This window comes from Malaclemys terrapin, chromosome 1 (assembly GCF_027887155.1).
Source record: "Malaclemys terrapin pileata isolate rMalTer1 chromosome 1, rMalTer1.hap1, whole genome shotgun sequence".
Taxonomy (NCBI): domain Eukaryota; kingdom Metazoa; phylum Chordata; order Testudines; family Emydidae; genus Malaclemys; species Malaclemys terrapin.
Window position 1 is genome coordinate 337,846,247 of NC_071505.1, and position 22,288 is coordinate 337,868,534.

The window sequence follows — 22,288 nt, forward strand, 5'->3', positions numbered from 1 at the left end:
TTTCTACACAGAACATAGACTGACAGAAATCTAGGCTGGAAGGGACCTCAAGAGGCTGAGTCCATCTCTCATACCCCACGCTGCAGGTGGTTTACGTACATCTCCTAATTAAACCATCCCTGACAGGTACTCGTCTAACCTATTCTTAAAAACCACCACTGACAGGGATGCCACAACCTCCGTTGGAAGCCTATGTGACACTGGCAGACCAGGTGTCAGCGCATGCCAAGGTCCCCACACCTCAGCCGAATACGAACAAATACATAGTTGGAATCCGTCGAGCTCACCTGTCTGTTAGAATTGTTAACATGGGTATTAGAATTATACGCATGTGTTTAGTCCTTATGGAATGCTTGTGAGTTGCTGCCTGCATTAATGTCACTTATAACATTTGCACCCCAGACTGTAAGGTAATATTTGAGCATTTGTACTGTGAGCCTCTCTGACTATGCAAATCACCAGAGAGGAAAGAGACATTAACCAGTGTGGGGATGTCCCTGCGTGTTCTGCCCAACAGGGAAGGCTCAACACCAGATGGACTATCCCCCCATGAAACCCCCTAATAAGGGGGACTAGATCTCCATGCTGCTTGGACTCTGAGTGGTAGATAAAGGACATATAGACCTTGCATATTATAGAAGCTTCTATAACCTTTTGAAACTCAAGATTGTAATTCATTTGTGGGTTTATATGTTTACCTGCTTTAACCTTGTAAATACCTCTCTTGTTTCCTTTTCCTGTATAATAAATCTTTAGATAGTTTATTACAGGATTGGCTACAAGCGTTGTCTTTGGTATGAGATCTAAAATGCAATTGACCTGGGATCAGTGACTGGTCCGCTGGGACCGGGAGTAACCTGAATATTGCTGAGATTGGTGGTGTAAGGGACCATCTATCACAAAGGCAGGCATACCTGGGCGGCAAGACAGAACAGAGCACCCCAGGGGACTGTTTGTGACTCCATGTTAAAGCTGTTATAGTGCCTGAGTAGGTTACACTTAGGGATGTAAAATGTTAACCAGTTAACTGGTTAGCATTAGTCTTACTGGTTAACCCATCTTAACTGTTAACCCCTGGGTGGCCGGCCCCAGCAGCCCCATGCCAGCCCAGGCCACACCAGCCGGCCGGATCGGCCCCGACCATGCCAGCCGGCCGGCCCTTTAATCGGTTAACCATTTAAATGAAATATTTTTTAATCATTTAAATGGTTAACTTTTTAAACAGTATTTACATCCCTAGTTACACTTGATAACTGGCTGGTGAAATCTAAGAATAGAACTCTCTACCAGCCTGGGGTTTGTGGCCTGCTTCTTCACAGTCTGCCCTGAGGTTGGTCCACATGCTCTTCTGAGCCACTGCCAGACAGCTGGTCAGTCTATTCCAGAGCATAACTGCCCTTCTAGTTAGAAAGTGTTTCCTAACATCCAACGTAAACCTCCCTTGCTGCACATTAAGCCCATTACTACTTGTCCTACCATGGGTGGACATGAAGAATTAATCATTGTCCTCTTCATCACAGCCCTTAACATATTTGAAGATGGTTTTCAGGTTCCCCATCAGTCATCTTTTCTCAAGATGAAACATGCCCAGTTTTTTAACCTTTCCTCACAGGTCAGGTTTTCTGAACCTTTTATCATTTGTGTTGCTCTCCTCTGGACTCTTTCCAATCCTTGCAGTGCAGCGTCCAGAACGGGACTCCTGTTGTCACCACCACCTCGCTTGCTGTGTGTGCCCTGAGGAGCGATGGTGCTGACAACAGCAGCAAGGTGGCAGTGGCGGCGGCCAGCAGGAGCGAGGCACACAGCCAGCGCTGCACCTACCCTGCACGCAGGAGGTAGCGGAGACAGATCACGGGCTTGGGGAGCGCCACCAGGCAGCAATGCTGATACATGTTCAGGGACAAGCGTTGGGTCTGAGTCCAGTCTGAAAAGGACTCAACACACTCAGGTCAGGCTCAGGCTGGGTTTTAAACTGGGGTCCAAGCAGACCTCTACCCTGTATTGCTAAGACCTGAAGGAGACGCCCCTGGAGCAAAAGTGTTAAAGCCCTGTGATTCCGAAGCAGCAAGTTCTGGGTTCAAGTCTAGCTCTAGAGTCACTGAGAAGTTCCAAGTGGCCATGGGATTATTCTTACTATTTGCCTGGAGGCCTCAACCAAGATCATGGCCCCATTGTGCTAGGCGCTGTACAGACACATAGTAAAAGATGGTGTCTGCCCCCAAAGAGCTTATGGTCTAGTGAGACATGAAGTGGGATGGGAAACTGAGGCACAGAGTGGGGCAGTGATTTGCTCAAGGTCACCCTGCAGGTCAGTGGCTAATCCAGGAAGAGAATCAAGGCCTCCTTCTGGCCCAGTGCCCCACCCTGCCTGTCAGGTACCACTGAGAACAGTCTAGATCCATCCTCTTTGGAACCCGCTTTCAGGTAGTTGAAAGCAGCTATCAAATCCCCCCTCATTCTTCTCTTCTGGAGACTAAACAATCCCAGTTCCCTCAGCCTCTCCTCATAAGTCATGTGCCCCAGCACCCTAATCATTTTCGTTGCCCTCTGCTGGACTCTTTCCAATTTTTCCACATCTTCTTGTAGTGTGGGGCCCAAAACTAGACACAGTACCCCAAATGAGGCCTCACCAATGTTGAATAGAGGGGAATGATCACGTCCCTCGATCTGCTGGCAATGCCCCTACTTATACAGCCCAAAATGCCATTAGCCCTCTTGGCAACAAGGGCACACTGTCGACTCATATCCAGCTTCTCGGCCACTGTAACCTCTAGGTCCTTTTCTGCAGAACTGCTTCCTAGCCATTCGGTCCCTAGTCTGTAGCAGTGCATGGGATTCTTCCATCCTAAGTGCAGGACTCTGCACTTGTCCTTGTTGAACCTCATCAGGTGTTTTTTGGCCCAATCCTCTAATTTGTGTAGGTCCCTCTGTATCCTGTCCCTACCCCCCAGCGTATCTACCACTCCTCCCAATTTACTGCATTGCGTAGACCTTCTGACTCAGATCTGTGGCTTGAGCCGCGTCCACATTGCAAATTGACAGGGGTTGGATCCGAGTCACAGCGGGCCCTAGGACCCAGGTCCTGAGTGCTCACTAATCCAAGTCAGACTGATTTAGGTGTGGATGGAAGGGGAACTTGGGCTCAAACCTGAGTCAGAGCCCAGGCTGAGAGTGCAGTGTAGACATACCTTAAGTGATCACACAAGAGGCCTGTTGCAGAGCAGGGAATAGGGTCTCCTGAGTCCAGCTCAATGCCCTGCCTGGACACAGCTTTTTTTTGTAGATGTTGTGGAGAAAGTGTGTGTAAACCGCATTTGAATCGGGTTCCACTTGAAAAGGCTTTTGGCCTGCAGTGTTGGGGTTAAACCTAAAGGAAATTGCCAAGAGTCACTGGTTTCGCCTCACTGATGCAAATACCAACGGGACTCCCACTTATTAGAACCACCTTTGCAAAACACTTACAAGTTCCTCATTCCTCACACTGAAACACAGACGAATCACTGGCCCGTTACCAGACAGTTGCTGTTGGATACAAACAACTCTGAGGAAGTGGGAAGAGAGCGACCAACAACAAACAGCCGAGAACAACATGTTTGCTACATAGCTTGTGGTGTGTCTGGCAGCTCTTACGTTTTCTAAAGCAGCAGAGCTGATTTCCACTGTGCCCAGCTCTCATCCCACAGCAAGTTCCCACGGTGAAACAGGGCCCTTTCAACCCCATCTCAATTCACTTCACTTCGACCATTGGATCTTACACCTTCATCCCCGCTGGTGACACACAGCGGTCTCCAATCAGTTTCACCGTTCAGTTTCTCCTGTGGCATCACAATGCTGAAGCATTTTGTTTCCTCAGGGGCAAGTTTCTTTTCAACCCTGTTTCCATTGGAATTTTAAAAAATAGTAATTGCAGAAACATTGTGTGGCCAACCTTCTCCTTGTTGTGTTTTGTTTTAAAGCACAAAAGCTCAGAATCGGAGCATGTGGCCAACCCCTGCTTATGCTCCAAAAGAGCGCCAACCAGCAACACAGTGCCGGGGAAACTATTCTTGGTGAGAATATTTGTGTGCGCACAAAATTCACTTGTTTCACTATTGCAGCACCTTTTAGACAAATTATTTCAACGATTCAGAGATACTAAGGCCAGAAGGGACCATTGCAATCATCTCATCGGACCTCCTGCATAACCCAGACCACAGAACTTCACCTAGTAATTCCTGCATCCAGCCCTCCCTTCTGTTTGAGCCATAGCATATCTATCTTGGCTTATGGGGTGAGGAATTATCCTAGCAGTGGAATGAGCTCGTAAATTGCAGCTCGGGGACGGGCACCAGGAATCCCTGGGTTCTAATCCTGATGCTGTCAGGTTCTGACACGGACTAGCCTGCAGAATAATTTGCAAACACATAGCACTTTACAAGCATTACTTAGTTAGGACTCCTAACATCACCATCAAGTGGTTAAACACTACTGTGCCCATTTCACAGAGAGGGGACGCTGAGGATCAAAGAGGTCAACTGCCCAAGTCTCAAACCAAGTGTCAGAATCAGAATTCAAGTCACCTGAGTCCCAGTCCAGTGGCTAGATGAGACAAATGAAAACGGGCCTGTCTGTTTCACAGGCATCTCAAGTCAGTTTCAGTAGCCAGTTTCTCCTGTGCTCTCAATGGTTCAGCATTGGGGTTCCTAACACCACGGGGGCAGGTTTCACTTCAAACCCGTTTACAACGGAATCTTAAACCAAATCAATCAATCCCTGCAGAATCACTTGTGGTGGGCTCCGGTGTGGTAAACGGATTTTTTTAAAACCACAAAACCCTACAATTTGTACTAAAGTGGAGCGCCATTAACTAATGTTTGTGAAGCGCATTAAGATATCCTAATGAAAGTTTCCAGGGGCCTGATCCAAAACCCACTGGGATCAACGGCAAAACTCTCTCTGGCTTCAGGAGGCTTTGGATCAGACCCTGTTACTAACAACAACAGTGTCATTAGCATCACATACAGCTAGACACTTGCAGACACGTTGTCTAGAGTGAGTGTATGCAGACACAATGCTCGCTATTGCTGAGGGCCAGTTTTGTCAGGCGGTTTTAACATTGCAAGTGCGGACCCTGATTTCACCTACGTGACATGTTTGGACAAGTTAGGGCCCTAGCCATCTGGGCCCTGCAGCCCCGTGCACCAGTTAGCCTGGCATAAAGGGGGTGCAGGACATGCTTACAAGCCTCTATAGCTGGGGCACACGTCAGGGAGGTGCTTTGGGGCAGGGCGCAGGTGAACCAGAGGGGCAGGAGGGGGCATGCAAAGGCACACTTGCTCCTCAGTGATTCTATGCCATGCCAAGCTGTGACCTGGGGACTTCTTAGGCCCTCTGCTAGTTGCATTCGGGAATGCATAAGGGTAACAGGGATCCCCTGTGCCTGGTATTTACAGTCTAGTTCACCAAATGGGTTGTGTAAGATGTCTAATGAAAGCCTGTGTCATCATCCCCATTGCAAGATTTATGCGTGGGAACAGATGGGGAGCTGGGTATATCAGGGCCGCACAGAGGATTCAGGGGGCCTGGGGTCTTAATTGCCGCCGAAGACACGGCACTTTGGCGGTGGGTCCCGGGGCGGGAGGACCCCACACCGCCGAATTGCAGCCAAAGACCAGAAGCGGAAGAAGCTCTGGGGGCCTTCAGCATTCCACTGAAGTCTCTGAGCAGTCTAAGTCAAATGCTAACAAAGAGCTGGCAGGAGGAGGTAACCAGTGAGGGATGGGGGGGGGGGGGGGGGACCTATTGAGGTAAACACCGGGAGGTGAGGGGGAACCTATCTTGAGGTGAACAACAAAGGTCTATTCTGGTATATTCAGGTGTGCAGACACCCTGGCATCCTTCACCTAGGAGGTAAACTGACAGCAAGTTTGCTTCAGGAAAAAGGGATCTCAGTCAGGCTTGGTGGCAAATGCTGAAGAGAACTTTGGGTGAGATCAACTTCTTTAGCTGAGAGGTTAATCGTTAGTTAAGATTAGTCTCTAGAAGCGTGTTACGATTTTGCTTTCTCCTTAACCATTTTCCCATCTCTCCTACGGGTTATTATTTGAACCTCTTTTTTTTCTTAAATACATTTCCTTTCATTTTATAATTGAACTCAAGTGCTGTGAGTCACGCAGGAGCAGTGATCTAACGTAAAACCAGGGTACGCTGTTCCACTGGGAACACAGGATCTGGGATTTCTGTGGGTATCCAGCGATCGGGACTTTGAAGGGACTCAGAGACTCGGGTGCATCTGTTATCAACCTCCAAGGCAAAGGGGGGCTGGCGGAGCACAGAGGAGAGTGGCCGACAGGCTGGCTGTGTTAGGGGGCTGACACCCAGCTTGTACAGACAAGACTCCCTTGTGCTGGAGGCAGGTGGCAAGCAGGTGACTCACAGCCCTGAGATGGGTCACACAAGGCCCCCCAGGGGGATTTGAAATAGGGGCACGAGTTAGGGAAGCTTTCGGGGCTGGGGCAGCCCCAGTCACCCCTGCATGGGGGAGGCCGTTTGCACCTCCTCTCGGTCCCTGCGCTACGCCTCCCCCGCCGTACGCAGAGCTGGTGTAAGCACTTCCACAGGGGCACTCTGCCTTGCCACACGTGTCGCTTCCCTCCTCTTATCAGCACTGGGGATATGCGGAAAGAGCAGAACCCAAGCTCCATGCACAGCTCTGACAATGGCAGGATATCCTCCGCCCAAGAAGCACTTCCTCCTAGGGAGTCACTGGAGGGCACATTCCTTGGCATTCATCCTCATCCTCGTGAGCTGGACAGAGCCCGCGGACACTACTGGTACACAGTTCCAGACCCCCAGCGACGTGCTGCTATCTCCTAGGAGCTGCTATTTGTCCGAGAGATGTTGAAGGAGAAGCCATTGCAATGATGCAGTCCTAGGCCCTTATCCGAAACCCACCACAGGCAGCAGAAAGTCTCCCATTGACTTCAGGGGCTTTCATGGTTATTTAACCCTTCTACTGCAACAGCACCTGAAGGCCTCAACCAGGGAAGCCCCGTTGTGCAAGGGACGGTGCAAACGTATGGTAAGTGATGGTCCCTGGCCCACGGAGCTGACAGTCTGAACCACAAGCCAGAACAGGGGAACATGGACAAACAGGGTGAGAGACAGAACAAAAAAACTGACAGGATGTGCACAATGCTCAGCCCCTCAGCAGCGATGCTTCCTGCAGTTAGCAGTAGAGGCGGGTATGCTAGTGGACAGATCCTTGGACTGGACCTCAGCAGACTCGGGGGGGGGGGGGGGGGAGAGGAGCTGATTATTTATTATTGTACAACTGTACCACCTAGGAACTCTAGTCAGGAGCAGGACCCCATTGTGCAAGGTGCTGTACAAACACAGAACAAGAAGCTGGTCCGTGCCTCAAGGAGCTTTCAGTGTCTTCCAACTCAGCCACTAGCCTGCTGGGTGACTTCCGGCAAGTCATGTCCCACCCTGTGCCTCAGTTTCCCCATCTAGTCAAATGGAGATCGCAATACTGGACTTCTTCGTAAAGTGCTTTGCGATCCACTGATACAAAGCGCTGAGTAAGAGCAACGTATTTATTTTGCAAGTTGCAGTCTCCTGCCTGTATTCTGGGACTGAGACTAGGGCGTGGTGGTGGTTTTATGGGTTGTGACTGGGCGCTCTTCCCACTCGTAAGGGAGAGAAAGCAGGAAAGCGCTTGCCAAAGAAAGACAGACTCAGGCAATAGAGGCTCGAATCTCTGGGAGTCAAGATAACAGGATGGAGAGGAAAAGTAGGGGTGAACTGCAGAGGACTTTGTAAGTGAGGACCAGGTGTGTTTGACGAGGTGAAGGGGGCGATGGAGGGATTTAAAGATGAGGTGACAGTCACAGTGACAGGCCAAGAAGACGATCTTAGCTGCAGCATTGTGAATGGGCTGGAGGGATGGCGGGAGCCAGCCAGGCTAAAGAGCAGGAGATGAGGTCAAGCCCTGAGATGGAGGAGGTTTGGACAAGCGCTTTGGCAGCATGGGCACAGAGCCGAGGTCTGATTGCTGAGTGGTTGCGCAGGAAGAAGTGACAGCTGGAGACACAGCCTGGACGTGGGGATGGAAGATGAGGGCAGAGTCAAATACGAAGCCAAGATTATGGGCTTGAGTGACAGGGAAAACGATGGTGCTTTCCACCGTGGAAGAGAAAGGAACCTCGGAGCAAGGACCAGTTTCCTGTAGTCCTAGATGCTACACAGACAAGCCACCAGGAAGACAGGCCCTGCCCCAGAGAGCTCACAATCTGCATATCAGTGAGGACACCACAGGTGGATGAAACACACACATGGAATGAGAGCCGGTTAGGAGAATAAGGCTACGGACAGAAGCATCTAGCAGAAAAGCGGAAAACCCAGCTCATCGTCTGCCTGCCTGGTGCCGGATGGGAGTGACAGCAGTGGAGTTGCGTCTGCTCGGCACGTCAGAAAAACCAGGTTCTTGTTTGACAGCACCCACCTGTGAAGTGCGGATAAAACCTCCCTCCCCCCGCCACGCTGTTGCCGATGAGGTGTATATGCGCAGTGTTCCTAAAATATAAAGTCCTAGACCACTGCTATGAGATATCGATGATGTGGTCCCATGGCTCGTGCACTCTGAAGTATAGCCGTTTGCCTCACACCCTGCCTCCACGTGCTACGCTCAAACCACAGCTTCCTTTCTGTGCCGCCGTCCAATTTGTAACACTAAAACCACCTTCCGGTGAAAGAGCTGCATGGTGTAGAAAAGAGGGGGAGGGATGAAGAAGTGCCAGGGGGCACATGTATCTGCCATACAGTAGCATCTACCAGAAGCCTCCAACTGAGATCAAGACCCCAGTGAGCTGGGTGCTGTACATACGTACGTACATACACACACATACAATGTAATTAGACAAGACAGGCAAGGAATCGGTGGGGGAAACAGCGACCCAGAGAGGTGAAGTGACTTGCCCAAGGACGCCCCGGAGGTGAGCGGCAGAGCATGGAGTGCAGAGACCCCGCCCGGTGTTGTACTCGCTAGACCACACTACACCAACAAGACCAGTCCCCTTCCCTTTGGAGATCTGGGGGTTCTTGGAGTCTGAAATTCAGGTGGAACCTTGTGGAAGGGGCAAAAGCCAAACTCAAAGCAGCAAACAAGTTCCCACGAAACTCCCGGCTCCTTCCAGCTCAGTTAACCTGTCTGGATCAGCCAAGCCTGTCGGCAACAACCTCTCCCCCACACCAGAGAAACCTGTGCAGGGCAGGAAGTCCCACGCCTTCCTTCCCAGCTGTTCTGTCGGGGGAAGGGTCAGGAGTTCCTTCTGTGCCATGTGTAGGAGCAGGGTGCTTCAGCCCCCTAAAAGAGCAAATTAACCCGAGACCCACACAGCTCAGCACATCCGGATGCCCAAACCACCCCCCACTACAATGCTGGCATTAGCTACCCTCGGTGTCTGTGCAGTAGCAGCCGGGCAGTGGCCCCAGTGGGAACTAACCCATTAACCCTGCTCCAGTATCGGAGGGATCTGCAGCGGGAGCTTGGCATGGAGCGTAGCTCTTCCCCCTGAATGCCCAGGGAGCAAACACTCTGCCTAGCTCCCCTAAAGCCTGGTGTGACGGGAAGGGTTCCTCTCCTTCCTGGTTCCACTCCACTCACCCCAATGGAGAGGCCATAATATGCCCATCTCCGATGACCGTTTCTCTTTGCTGTGCACAGAAGCTGCACATACAGCACACGCGGCCTCGAGGGCTGCTCCAAAGCATTAAGCACAGATCAGAACATGGGAGAAGCTGTTATGATCCCCCCCCCCCCCCCCCCCCCGCCCATGACTTTTGATCTAGCCCTCAAGGTGCAGCATACAACCAGTAAAGAAAGATCTATTCCTGAGTTCTGCAGAGGGATAAACCCCCCTTGAAAAACACACTTCTTGGCGTATCAATTGCTCATTTCCTCCCTCTGTGCTCTCGGTGGCCCTGACCCACTTGCTTCATGGCAAGCCAGTTAATAATTACAAGCAGGAGCTGTGAAAGAGAGAGTGAGCCCATGAAGCACACATTTGGAGCATGCCCGTAACTCCCCAGGGCTTGTAACAAATCACAGCGCTGGTAAATTACAGGAATCTTCTTCCAGGCCTCACCGTACAGACACCGAGACAGTCCCTACCCCTGAGAGCTTTCAATACGGTTTGAGACAAGACACGAGGGAGTGTCACAAACGAGCATTTGGGTGATCATTATATTCTGGGAGGGAAAATGGCTGGGGACTCTGACCTGGAGGGTATTCAGACCCCCTATATACAAACATCTCTTCCCATCAACGTTCAGATTGCCTGGATACGCACACCCCTTCTCCACCCAATGACACCCAAGAGGAAAAGGCCTTTGACCTGCGCTGGGGTAATGGAACTGTGATACTCCCAGAGTCTCTGTTCAGCCCTAGGTTCATGACCTAAAGAGCTTATGGTCTAAATCATTTGGCATCTGGCAGACCTAATTACTTATTAGCCTATTGTAAGCACTAGCCATCCCCTGACTCATGCTTTGCTTTGCAGGGGCTGTTTCCCAGGAACTCCCTGTTAGTCCCCACATGGGTTACCCTTGGCAATACATGTTGTCCTTGTAGGTGTGGACTGAACATACACTTGTGTTGTTTACTGCAAAAAAATCTCCCATTAAAACTAATGGAAAGAGCCTCATCGTCTGCAAAGGGAGCAGAACTGGGCCCCTACACAGTAACATCAGTCCGGACCAGTAGTTCCCAACCAGGGGTACGCATACCAGGGGTACTCGGAGGTCTTCCGGTGGTACATCGACCGGCTCCATAATAAGCACTAGCGAAGTCAGTGCAAACTAAAATTTCATACGGCTTGTTCATACTGCTCTATATACTATACGTGGAAATGTAAGTACAGTATTTATATTCCAGTTGATTTATTTTATAATTATATGGTAAACATGAGGAAGTCGGCCATTGTTCAGTAATAGTGCGCGGTGACACTTCGGTATTTTTGTATCTGATTTTGTCAGCAAGTAGGTTTTAATGTCAGTGAAACTTGGGGGTACACAAGGCAAATCAGCCTCCTGAAAGGGGTACAATAGTCTGGAAAGGTTGAGAGCCACCAGTCTAGACATTCGACACGTGCCTCAATTCTCTGAATGGCACGAGGGCAAGGGGAATGGTTCAGGTTGGGCGGGAGAGTTTTTAGTGGAAGTAATGGACTTTGGGGACCAGGACTGAGAGGTCTGGGGTTCAGATAACCAAAGTTTCACTGTTCCAGAGAATTCCTAGCATAGATAAACTATAGCACATGGCTACGCCCATACTCCAATTGCCGTTGGTCCCATTATTGTAACAATCATTTATAGAGCCGTAAATATGCATGCTGCTAGCTCAGTGCCAAAGAGATCACAGATCACTGCTTTATGATCACAACACTGAAGAGTTGATAGGGCACATTAATGGCCACTACTATGGACAGCATTTGACACATACCACACCACGGCACTTCCTGATACAAGGAAGTTCTAGGCTGTCTGCAGACTCAGGCAGACGTCCCTGCCGCAGGTCACATCATGAAGGCTTTCCTTGAAACTCCAAAGGCTAGAGAGAGTTTCATTCTCCTTTCAAATGAAAACAGAGAGAAGGAAGACCAAGCTGTCAGACTCATGGGGAAGCACTTGCCCAGCTCAACCTTTAGTAGTGACTCATTGCCAAGTGCCAACATAGGCTTGGCGTATCTATAATGGGTGCACTCCCCTAATTAAGAGTTGATAGATATGTAAATTGGCTTAATCACCATGGAGATACGTGCTCTGTCTATCCGGCTCTGCATCCTTGCAGGACTGCCCTCAGCGGTTTTCCTCCTCACCCGCAGGTGTGGCAGGGCCATGGATTTTTTCCCCATTGGTTAAATTATGCAGCACTATAGACCCACGGAGGTGCTCAGGTCACCTCCGGTTCAGGACATTCCCAGAGTTCCAGGATCTCTGCATCCAGGGTTTCAGCTCAACCCTCATAGACTAGTCACAAAGTCCAGATCTAAGACTGTCTCCCAGTATTTGAGGATGTTCTGGCTCGCCCAACAACTCTAGTGTAAAACCTCCCCCGAGCCAGGCCCTCGGTGAGAGTCTGCTAGATACAGAGTAGACTCTCAGGGAGGGCCTGCAAAGTACATAGCCCCAGCCCACGTTTCCGGGCTGACGAGTTCTTCCTGCCCTTTCCGCACTCCATAGCTCACACCATGCTGGACGGCAGTGCCTGCATTCCCACTACGGAGCCCTGCATTTATCCTTTGGCCGCCCCCATCAGGATGGAGGGAGAACGTGCCGGGCTGAGGAGAGAGTCTGAGGATCAGAACCGATCACGTTAAGGCCACATGTGCAGGTGCATGGCACGGAAGGCACACCAGGCCCTGCCTATGAGACGCAATGGGGGCATGCCCTTGGTTGTGGCTGGGGGGCTCTACAGCAAAGAGCCGCGCCGCACGCGGTGACACATCGTTTTGGGTATGGGCCGCACAGGACCCTGCCACGGTTCCCCTTACCCACGCACAGCCCATGTGGGCGTGGCCACATGCCCTCCCCTAGGATTCGTGGGCATGGCAGGACGCCGTGCCCCTGCCCAGGCTGCAGTGTGGCGGGGCATTTTCCTGGAAGGGTTTGTTGAGGCTTCTCCTTAGCATTTCCCTTCAACATGGTGGCCCAGAGCAGCACGCCTGGGCTTTGCTAGCTGCTAAACACACCCACCCTGAGCTGTACATCATGGCAAGGTACTGGCCAGCTCTTCCCTCTCACTGTCTCTTCCGATGACAGACGTTCACTTTACAGCAACTCTGGGGCAACTTTAGTGGAGCAGAACAGTCACCTACCTGTTCTGGTGTCACTGCCCCTTTATAAACCCTCCTCTGTTCGCTCAGGTAACTCCTCGTACAGAGACTTTAACCACATAGCAGCAATCCCCCTGCAGGCCTGGTGCGCTAGTCACCTCCCTGACAGCCACACGGCACCTTGCTCCCACGCGTAACTAGAGAGAGAATCAGGCCTCGAACAGTTACTCAGGCGACAGGCTGCTTCTCACAGACTTTAGATCAAGCCCTTATGCAAGGTGCCCCATGTGCCTGCAGCATCCCTACAGAAGACAAGCAAGTCACAAGGATCCCATGAGACTTACCCGTGACAAGTTGGAGAATTTCACTTCCCCAGGCATTGGAGAAGTTTGCTTTTGATTACAACAGCCTCTCTCATGACCACTAATTCTGTTAACTCCCCCCACCATATAAATGTCACTGGAGTAACAGCACCTTGCTGTGAGACACGGCCAAGAAGAGTCTAGGAAACGATCAGCCGGGCAGCTTCATAGCCGCACGGGCTGATACTAGACCCCAGCAACAGGTGCAAGGCACCTGGGCACCTTGCATAAGGGCTTGATCTTGCAGCCTTCACCTGAGCAAGCCTCCCACTCACTTTGATGGGAGTTGTACTTGCATAAGAACTGCAGGATCAAGCCCTTAATTGCTTATTGGCTGCTTTGTAAGCCAGCCGGTACCCCCTGGAGCACTGTTCACACAGCCCTAGAAAACTGGTAAAACCAGCTCTGCGCAGCCTGACTGTGCTGGGCTTTCCCGGACAAGGCCTTGCTTAAGGAAGGCGTAGCTGCCAGAGGGTTTTTCTTGGGGCAAGAAGCTGCTGTTGAAGGCCTGGAGGGGCTGAATATTTTTTTTTAAAAGGGATTCTCTCTGCCCTACAGTGGGAATGAGGATGGGGACAGAACAGATCAGAAACTTTCAAGCAGCTGAGGAAAGGAAGGCCAAAGAATGTGGGTAAAACAGAACCAGCTGTGTCCTGTATCCAGCCCTCAGACCAGATCCTTAGAAACAGTTGACTCTGGGACCACACAGGCCTAGTCTTCACTGCTCAGAAAGGTGTGTGCTTTACCTGGGGGTAGCTAATGCCTGTGAGCCATCTCCAGGTGAAAACACGGGGCGGCAAGGCGTTTTAGCTTAATGCAGGGTAACGAGGCAGGGTCAGCCCTATACCCGTCAGAGGCCGAGCTCGCCTAGTTGCCCCACAGGAGAACACACACGCCTTGTCTCCATCATGTTTTCACTTCAGGCTCACTCAGGGGCATTTGTCACCCCCACACGGAGCATACACCTGGCTCAGCAGCCGACACAAAGCCACACACTAGGGTGTCTTAATCACAATTGGATGGTCATTGCATTACACTGTTATTATACTACCTAGCTCTCATGTAGCACTTGCCATCCAGTGATCTCAGTGCAACAAAGGAGGTCAGCATCATTATCCCTATTGTACAGATTGGGAAACTGAGGCAACGGGTGGTGAAGCGACTCACCTAATATGACCCTGCAAGTCATTCGCAGAAATGGGAATAGCACCCAGCTCTCTCCTGAATCCCAGTCCAGTGCTCCATCCACTATGCCGCATTGCCTCCAACAGGGCAGAGTTAAGGTTTTTTGGGTCCTTACTATGAATTCCTTTTCTGAGCATAGTTGGATTGCTTTTAAGTGCAACTCTAACTCTAAATTTCCTGTGTTTATAATCCTTAGTTTGGGGATAATATCCCTGCAATGTTTCTTCACCCTTAAGTTATTGATACACACACTGAACCTAACTCGATTTGAAGGTAATATTTCTTCTGGGAATCTAGAGAGTTACAATTTACATGGTCCTCCCAAGTAACAACAGGAAAAACCCCTCTCTGTTCCTCAACGGCAGGTCACAAACACAGGGCTCTCCTCCCTTGACACTACTAAGGAGAGGGAAGGGCTTTCCCAAATTACCTGAATGCCCTCTCCTGGCCTGGGTACTCAGACACTGTGCCAGAGCATTAGGACACTTGGTGAAGAAATAGGTTTAGAGTTACACTGCCTGGAATGATTAAAAGGAGCAGGATATAATTATATGGTGGGATAATACATGGCACAAGTAATAAAAATTCACCACCTCTGGGCGTATCAGGGGATAGAAAAAGACATTACATCGCATGATGCTTTCTAGGGGGAAAAAGTCAGTGTATTATTATCATAAACCACCTATAATACACCAACAGGTCCCATGCCCAGATCATCATCCAGCTAGACCCCTGGTGAGTATGACTAGACCTTGCAAAGGTATCTTCTCTAGCCCTAAGGATGCAGGCTCCCCAACCCCACAGTAATTCCAAGACAGGTGCAGTGATTCGTAGCAGCAGTTTAATAAAAACCAGAGGGCAAGTGTCAATCCACATCGCCAAGGGCAAGGCTGGGAAAACAACAAGCTACATCTAAAGGGAAAGAAAAAGAAATCCTAGTCTCTTCCCAATAAAGAAAATCTTTTTGGGGGCAGGTGGAGAAAAACCCCTGCTGAAAGAAAAGGGGTGGAGAAGAGCTAGGTCAGAAGCATGAAGGTAGTAATTCCTGGTTCCATTGTAGTCAAGGGGAGTTCCCCATATCCTGAGGCTGGAGAATCAGGCCTATTGTTTAACACAATGTCTGTACTCAAGCAGAGGTTTGCTTTAGATTTAGCACAAGGTCAGTATTAAAGTGGCCCCAGTTACACACACAGCAATGAGGTGAATCAGAAAACAGAAGGGCAGGAAAGGGCTAACTTTGCTGCAGTGGGGAACGGGAGGGACGGGACACACACACAATCTCAGCTAGTGCAAATCAAGGTAGCTCCAAAGAACTCAATAGAGCTGCCTCCATTCTCCCCTGGTGCAATCCTGGCCCATGGTCTCTAATCAACTGGAAGTGCTTGAGTCAGGGTAGTGGGAGCAGCTCTCACTGCTGCATCCATGCACTGTCCGGGCCCCTAAAGCTATGTCTACCCAGGGATAAAAACTTGCGGTTGGCCTGGGTCTCCTGAGGCCTGGACTCCAGGGCTGAAAAATCGCTGTGTAGATGCTTGGGCTGCAGCCTGAGCTCTGGGACCCTGCGAGATTGGAGGTCTTTTATCCCTGTGTAGTAGATCAGGCCTTCTGCCACCTCCCGTGCTCCTGGGTCTTCCCACAAGGCTTTGGGATGCTGGGGAGAGAGCCTGCCCTGTGACACCAGAGCACAAGAGAAGGATGTTCAGGACCCCATCCCCAGGGTCATATCCTATAGGATGCAGTTAGAGAAGTCTTCTTCTTGAGATAGTCGTAAGATGTGAGGAGGGGCTGACAGCACTAGAGTTGAGGGGGGAAGGGAAGAGGCTGCCGGCTATCCCCCTGCTTGAGTTAAGGGATCTGACCCTGGGGATTGCACCCTCAGAAAGTTTGCGGATGACACTAAGCTGGGGGGAGAGGTAGATACACTGAAGAGTAGGGATAGGGTCCAGAGTGACCTAGACAAATTACAGGATTGTGCCAAAAGAAATCTGATGAGGTTCAACAAGGACAAGTGCAGAGTCCTGCACTTAGCACGGAAGAATCCCAGGCACTGCTACAGGCTGGGAACTGACTGGCTAAGTGACAGTTCTGCAGAAAAGGACCTGGGGTAGACAGTTCTCAGGGAATGAGGCAGGGAATCCTGGAAATAACCAGCTGTGAGCATGCAACTAGAGATTGTATGGTAATTAACATGCACCAGTGGCCAGAGTTAGGGTTGCACTCAGAAGTCAGGGAAGGATAATCTGAACATTCTCAAGTATCAGGGGGTAGCCGTGTTAGTCTGTATCTACAAAAACAACAAGGAGTCTGGTGGCACCTTAAAGACTAACAGATTTATTTGGGCAGGTTTTTACTCACGAAAGCTTATGCCCAAATAAATCTGTTAGTCTTTAAGGTGCCACCAGACTCCTTGTTGTTTCTGAACATTCTCGTAGGGCCCGACCTAAAGCCTCAGAATCAATCAGGCTCTTAATGTGAGGAGGTTTTGTTGATTTTCTAGGTCAGTGGTTCTCAAAGCCTGTCCGCCACTTGTTCAGGGAAAGCCCCTGGCAGGCTGGGCTAGTTTGTTTACCTGCCGCGTCCGCAGGTTCGGCCGATCACAGCTCCCACTGGCCGCGGTTCGCTGCTCCAGGCCAATGGGGGCTGCGGGAAGCAGCGTGGGCCGAGGGATGTGCTGGCCGCCCTTCCTGCAGCTCCCATTGGCCTGGAGCGGCGAACCGCGGCCAGTGGGAGCCGCGATCGGCCGAACCTGCGGATGCGGCAGGTAAACAAACCGGCCCGGCCCGCCAGGGGCTTTCCCTTAACTAGCGGCGGACCCGGCTTTGAGAACAGTTCTAGGTGTTCTGTTATTTTACAAAGAGGTAAAATCAAAGCCGTCCCTTAGCTAGGCGATGTGGCTGGATATCGCCCGGGTGACAGAAGTGAAATTACATTTGCACGATGCGAAGAGAGAAATGTAATATGCCTTGAGCAGAAAGCTTTCCAAGGTGCCCTTCCCTTCATGGAACATGCCGACCTTTATGCTCCGAAAGTGTGAATTTTCCTGCCTTCACAGATGTAAAGGGTCTCCTCCTAAATCGTTTCATGCATGCACGGGCAGGCCCACAGGACCAGCAGCAGGAACGTGGAAGATCAGGGTTGATTGCTTGGTCTGCTACAAACTTCCTGTGTGACCTTGGGCATGTCACCTAGCCTGTCTTTGCCGCAGTTCACCCCCTGTAAAATGGGGATAACAGCACTTCCATAATCTCACAGGGGTGTTGGGAGAATGAATGCATTAAAAGATTGTGAGGCACTCAGATACCGCAGTGATGGGAGCCATATGACAACCTTAGATAGATGGGCAGTTCAGGGACTCCATATTCAATTCTGGTATAATAGCACCTCTGACTGCGCTTGCTACTGTAAAAGCCAGGCACAGACTAAATAATTTGGGGAAAAGGGCAACAGCAGGGTAGTGGTTTATCTAACACAGGAACCTCAGAAAAAATGCTGGGGAAAGTCAATGGGGTGGGGAGGCCATTGCTAGCACAATACAGTCCTGGCCCAGCAGCCTAGCAGACCGTTGATCAGTCTGTGGGAAGTTTCACTTCGTCACCATCCAGATGGGCTACCTCAAGAATAACCCAGCCCTGTATTTTCAGTTTCACTTCTGCTGTGCCCTTCGTCTATGCAGCTCTCTGGCAGAAGAGAGTGGAGGAGCAGAGAAAAGGAGTCTGGACAAACAGCGCATGTTTCAAAAAACAACTATTACCTTACTAGTCAAACAAATAAGAATCATGCATGTAACATGTGCATAGCTAGAGAACAAACACATAATATACTGGTGTGTGTGCATGCAAGCATGCACATGCACACACACTGCTGCCCTTTACAGCACATATTTATAACTATTCAACTTTGGGTCATAGATCCTGTACTGCTAAAGGCTAATGGAGATTCTCCTTTAGCTCAGCTGAGTGCTACAAAGTACACCAACTGCACCTCTTCCAAGGAACAGTCCAGCAAGGTGTGGAGCGTAATCGCCTCCCTGGAGGGGCCGTCAACAGGGATCAAACCTTGGACCTTTAGCTTCAGAGCACAGATTCTACAACTTAAGCAGAAGGACTAACTTCATTAGCTGTGAACAGCAGTCAGTGGCCTTTCTCTGAAGATCTGCCACGCAGCTGGACAGACACACATCTGGCCAGCATGCTACACTGACTGCCCACCCACAGAAGTTGATAGGAGCCAAGGGAGCTCTGCACCTTCCCAGATCAGATGCCTGGTTCTTAGCTCTTTGCCAACTCTTTTGTCTTTGACTTTCCATCATGACTGCCACCAAGGGTCCAATCCTGGGATGATCTGGCTGTAGGCACTAGCAGCAGGTGGTGTTACTTGTGCACCTAATTCCAGCCGGAGTCATCTGTTACCTAGAGAGAGGATTCGCCTTGTGCTGACTCAAGCACAAAAAGTCAGCCACATGGAAGATCGCTATGCTAACAAGCACCAGCACATAAAGCAAGGCTCTCTGAAATCACGATTGGTTACACAACCGTGTAGCAATAAAAATCGGGCAGCTGGAACACCACCACCTGCCGGATGAAACACCAGCTCAGCCATGTGGCGACACACAAACACGCCCCTTCCCCTTTCCGGAAACGTACCTCTTTTCAGAGTGGTCCACGACCACTTTCCCTGTCCTCCTCCCTACGCCAGCCAGATAGACGCAGCAAGAAAAAGCAGCCAGAGAGTTTAACAGGAATTTTCCTGCTCACTGCCCTGCTTTTACCTCTGTTTCATGGCTTATTATTCACCCCCACCCCATCCCCAAACAAACCGCTTACTTTCCTGCACCACAAGGCTCAGAACACCGAGGAGCGAATACTACGGCACCCCCCCAGTGAGGCAGTCCTGTTCTCGGTGATAAATCTGAGTGCCAAACATGTAAGCCACACCCAAACCCCCCCTTCACCACATGCAAGGCAGGTAAATTAGCTGTGTGCATTGTGCCTGTGATCCCGACAGAGCGGGCAGCGTACCTGGCTCCTAGAGGTCTAAGGGGAAGTCTATCTGAGGCTTTTTTGCCAAAAGTTTCCCTCTGGCTCAGCTCACCAGCAGTAGCAGGGTTGGTGCAGGCTCTAGGCAGCTCTTGGATTTTAACGACAGGGGCCACACTTTCAGGGGTGTCCCGCACCTGCAGCTCCCACTGACGTCAGCTGGAGGTGGGGGTGTTCAGCACCGCTGTGAATAGACCCCTGGTAGAACAGGCTGCAGCAGCAGGACCCATTGTTGCCCTAACATAGGGCAGTGCATGGGGGTCTCTGGATGGGTATTTACATTCGGCTTTTTTGCCAAAAATGTCCCCCCGTCGCTAGCCGCGGCGCAGCGCCACCATTGGCAGAAGTGCAGGTGCCCCCAGTGACACAGGGGCGCCCACACAGCAAAAAACGACTGGCGGCAGCAAGTCTCGGAGCCCGATCAATTGACTCAGGCTCACGCTGCAGGGGTAAAAACAGTAGTGTAGGTGTCAGAGCCCGGGCTCGGGAACCAGTCTGGAAACCGAACGAGGGGGGAGGGTCTCGGATATGTAGGGGTGTCTCTGCTGTGTAGATGAACCCATGAGGCTAAGGCCCCGATTCAGCAACATACTTAAGCAGGTGCTTTAACTTGAAGCACATGAGCACTGTTGACTTGAGTGGGAATACTCATGTTTAAAGTTAGGTGCTTAATTAGCTATGCCGTGTTCCTGAATTGGGGACCTCTGGAGGCAGGGGATTCTCATCAGCAGAGAGCCCTCAGCTCTGGGACCTCTCCCCCATCATCACCCAGAACTGCTGCCCCTCACCACTTTTGCCCAAGCATCATCTCCTTGTGTTCTGCAGTCCAGCTGGGTGTGGCTGGCGTGCTGATGGCTGTTGCCTCCTGTAGGTAGTTGATACTGCGTTTACATTTGGAAAAGGCTCCTGCAGCGAGGCGGGCATATGAAATCCCTGTGCAAACACCAGCAAGGCACTTACTCCAAGTTCTCTCGCCCTGCATGTGCCTACGGTCTCAGGCTAAGGTGGAATAACCTGCGTTTTGACGGGGGAGTTCAACTAAAGACCCTAACCCAACACCCGCCAGCCTGCCAAAGCCCAGAGAGGAGGCAGAACACCTGCCTGCATCTGAAGAAGTGGGTTTTTTACCCACGAAAGCTTATGCCCAAATAAATCTGTTCGTCTCTAAGGTGCCACCGGACTCCTCGTTGTTTCTGCTGCTCCCCGGGGCTCCTGCGGCGTGACAGGCACGCTGCAAACTTGGGAACACATGGAAACCCAACCTGAGAACCCACAACCAGCCACAGAAGAATAGACACTAGGCGGGGGGGGAGGGGGAGTTGCTCCCCTCCCCACTTGGAGCCAGGCAGGCGCCAGACTCCACATTTCTCTCTTCATTCGCCTTGAACACTGGCTCTTTTGTGGGAAAACATCCCCCTCCCGCCACTTCCAGCCATATCCCCCGCAAGGCAGCCAGGCACCCCCTGCACCTGGAGGAGGATTTGTAGGCTGGGGGAGAGACACCCCATGCAAATGGGAACACGCTGGATCCTGCAGCAACTCCCCCCCCTTCAATCTTCAGGCCACTTCCCCACTGCGGTGCCTTTGCCCAGCGAGGCGCTCGGTGCCTGGCCAGGACTCCCAGAGTCGGTGGCCCTGCGAGAGCAGAGCTCAGCCCGCCCGCGTCGGGCATCTCACCTGGTAGCTGGGCTCGTCCCGAGAGCGGCGCGCTCCGCAGCAGAGCACCCAGCGGCGACCAGATGCTGCCTGCGCTCTGCCGCGGGGACGCCGCGTGCCCGCTCCAGGCAGCAGCGCCGCCCCGCCTCCACGGGGAGGGGCTGCCAGGGGGGTGGGGAGGCAGTTTGCGCCTGCGCCGACTGAGACAGTCCCAGGGAGGGAGGCTAGCCTGTGTGTGTGTCTCTCTCTCTCTCCAGGGAGGCTCAGGTGCAGCCGTGGGGGCTGGGACAGTGACCGCCCCCTTTTGCAGCTGTGCAGAGCTGGGAGCTAAGGTCGCTAGTCTGGGGGGTTTAGGTGGGGGACACTTGATTTCAGCGAGGGTCCCACGTGGCATGCTCACAGGCACACTAGGGCAATGAGCTCTAGGTGCGATCTCCACAGCAGGGCGAAGGACCGGACTCAAAGGGTAGTTAGTGGGTTCGCTGCCAAACGGGGAGGATGTGGTGGGAGCCCACAGGGGTCTGTCCCGGGGCGGGACTGTTCACTATTTTCATTAATGACTTGGATAATAAAGTGGAGTGTACACTTCTCAAATATGCACCACACCAAACGGGAGGGGCTGCAGGCCTGTTGGAGGAGAGGATTGCAATTCAAAATGTCCCTGAGAAATTGGACAATGGGTCTGAACGATGAAATTCAATTAAGGCAAGTGAAAGGTGCTGCACTTAGGAAGGAAAAAAAATGCCATGCACAATTACAAAATGGCAGGGTGGATTTGATTTAAATCATGATTTAAATCACGAGTCAGGAAGACTCAATTCAATCATGGATTTCTACATAAAAGTGCTTTCTGGAATCAGGGCTGGTGCTTCCACTAGGCGACCCTAGGCGGTCACTTAGGGTGGCAGGATTTGGGGGGGTGGCATTTTGCCATCCTCGGCGGAAATTCGGTAGCGGGGGGTCCTTCTGCTCCAGGTTTTCGGCGGTGGGTCCTTCACTCGCTCTGGGGCCTGCTGCCAAAGTGCCCCGAAGACGCGAAGCGGAAGGACCCCCCGCTGCTGAATGCTCACGGGAGGAGCGCTGCCGCCTAGGGCGGCAAAAACCCCGGCACCGCTCCTGTCTGGAATATGCTGCTTAAACAGTTTCACTTTTGTTTCTACTGCCTGTCCCTCACTTCTCACATTTATCTCCAGACTTCTTCTCCTTGTCCAGATCTATTCTGCCCCCACCAATC

At 51.4% G+C, this 22,288-nt stretch overlaps 1 protein-coding gene across 2 annotated transcripts in view; it reads right to left on the reverse strand.

The window, feature by feature from the left end:
• Positions 1–21,183, reverse strand: part of CAPN5 (calpain 5) — a 125,732-nt gene extending 104,549 nt beyond the window's left edge. The window contains exon 1 of one of the 2 annotated variants that reach the window (XM_054015817.1): positions 21,076–21,183. The gene's annotated coding sequence lies outside the window, so the exon portion shown is untranslated. Of the gene's footprint in view, positions 1–3,188; positions 3,210–21,075 lie in introns of those variants that run through there. The other variant, XM_054015818.1, reaches the window with a different exon arrangement.
• Positions 21,184–22,288: the final 1,105 nt, after the last annotated feature.